Source organism: Penaeus japonicus, unplaced genomic scaffold, assembly GCF_977035675.1.
Source record: "Penaeus japonicus unplaced genomic scaffold, GWHDUDI00000001_assembly GWHDUDI00000012, whole genome shotgun sequence".
Taxonomy (NCBI): domain Eukaryota; kingdom Metazoa; phylum Arthropoda; class Malacostraca; order Decapoda; family Penaeidae; genus Penaeus; species Penaeus japonicus.
In genome coordinates this window covers 16,171,661-16,174,160 of record NW_028234414.1, presented here as the reverse complement: position 1 = coordinate 16,174,160, position 2,500 = coordinate 16,171,661, and the positions used below count along the sequence as shown (strand labels likewise).

General features: G+C 23.4%; 1 protein-coding gene across 5 annotated transcripts in view; it reads left to right on the top strand.

Annotated features, from left to right (window-relative positions):
• Nucleotides 1–2,500, top strand: part of LOC122250235 (uncharacterized) — a 346,581-nt gene that overhangs the window by 165,467 nt on the left and 178,614 nt on the right. Inside the window, exon 1 of one of the 5 annotated variants that reach the window (XM_086542499.1) lies at nt 1,380–2,500. This exon is cut by the window's right edge and continues 897 nt beyond it. The exons of the other annotated variants lie outside the window; for them this stretch is intronic. The gene's annotated coding sequence lies outside the window, so the exon portion shown is untranslated. Of the gene's footprint in view, nt 1–1,379 lie in introns of those variants that run through there. 5 annotated transcript variants of the gene reach the window in all.

The following is a 2,500-nucleotide window of genomic DNA, read 5'->3' as shown; positions in this document are numbered from 1 at the left end:
AATTATTATTATAATGATAATGAAAATTATGATACTAATGATGGTAATGATAATGACGATCAACATCTAAATGAAAATGATCTTAATAATGATCATAATAATGATAGTAATAGTGATAATAACAGTAATGATAAAAACGATAGTGATAATTATTGTAATGATAATTATAATATATCAATATTATTAACAAAATATTAAGAGTAATAATTGTAATAATGATAATGATAACGATAACCAATTTCCTAGCAATGAAAATAATAAGGATGATGGTGATGATCATAATGAATGATGATAATGAAAATGATAGTAATAATAATGACAAATATTAATAACAGTGATGCTATATGATAAAAATATTAAGAGTAATAATCATAATAATGATAACGATAACCATTTTCCTAACAATGATAATGATAGTGATGATGGTGATGATGATCATAATGATAATGATGATGATTAGAACAGCAATGATAATGATATCTATTTTCATGGTACAAATGATAATGATGTGATTATGACAGTAATAATTAAATCAATAATAATGATGATGTTAATACAAGTAATAATAATAATGATAATAATGAGGATAATTATAATCGTCATTGTCATTGATATTATTGCGATGAAGATGATAATACTAACAATATCACTAACAACACCAATAATAACAGAAAGAACAATAAGGATAATGATAATAATGTTGATAATGACGATGATATTACTTTTACTAATAACATTAATGATAATCAGTACACGATGATTATGAAAAATGATTATAATGATGATAATAGTAATAATGATAACGATAATGAGGACAACAATGATAATCAGGATAATATTTGTTATGATGCTGATAATAACAATGATAATGATACTGATGATGATGTAACAATGATATCAATAATGATGGGAATAATACTGATGATGATAAGAATTATGATAATGGTAATAAAGGAAATTATATTGAATACCGATAATGATAATGATAATAGTCATAATAATAAAAATTATGATAATCATGATAATGATAATAATGAGGATAATAATAATAATAACTACAGTATGATAAACATAATAATGATAATGATAATAATATCAATGACAATAATGATGGTAATGATAATGATGATGAAATAACTAGTTACGATAGCAATGATAACAATGAAAACAATAACAATAATAATAGTAATGATAATAAAACCAGTAATGAAAAGGATAATGATGAAAAGTGAAGATAATAATGAAGTTGATATGATGATGACAATAATATATCAATAATTAGAATGATAATGATAGTGAAAACAACAATAAGCTTAATGACGATACTGGTGATAATGATAGGAATGATACTAATATGATAAAAATGATCATCATAATCATAATAACAATCATGTTTATAATGATGAAAAATATAATGATGATGATGATGAAGAGCAGGATGATAATGATAATGCTAACAATATTATTAATAATAATGATGATTATCATAATATCAAGAATGACAATAGCAACGATTATAAAAACAAATGTATCAATATTTTAATCAAAAGGCTGATAATGAGGATGATAATAATGATGATGGTAATAATAGTAATAATGATGATGATGATAAAAAGGATAATCACAATAATGATAATGATAATGAAATGATATCATTAATGATGATAATGGTGATGATATGATTAATGATGATAATGATAGTAATAATGATCACAATATTAATGAAAATAAAGATAACAGTAGCAGCAATGATGACAATAATGATGATAATGATAATGATGATGATAATGATAATAAGAGTTGTTAAGGATATTAATAAGAATGATAATAACAATGCTAAAGATAACATAATAAAAATGATAATAATGATGATGATAAAAAAACAAAAATAACAGCAATCATAACGGTTACAATAATGGTAACAGTAATAATGATAATAATAATAATAATAATAATAACAATAATGATAAGTAACAATGATTCAATGATGAAAGTAATGACATAATTAATGCTGATGATCACTGATAAATCTAATAACGATTAATGATAAGGATAATCACAATATCGTTAATGTGAGAATGAGAAAGAGGAAAATAGTAAAATAGAAAGAATTAATGAAGAAAAAAAATATATATCAAAGATTATAATCAACACATTTATTTAATAGCAAGTGAAGATCTAATTCACACAGGTATTTCTCACGTCTATTTACAACAAGCATTAAAATCAGAACATAATGTGAACTTATCTTATGCCACAGTGAAAGTACAATCCTTGTAGGTATTTCCAAGCACATTTCTCAAAAGTTAAAGCACTGGTAGCACAATTAGCATTAATATAGTGTAAAGTGTCTAATCAGTAATACATGTTTCTTGTTTCTTGCTCTATGTAAGGGCGGTCTTTTTTAAATATGATGTGTATACTGTGATAACATCTTGTCAGAACTAAATAATCATTCCTTCTTTCTCGGTATTGTTGCATCTTGCATCTTTGGAGTGTT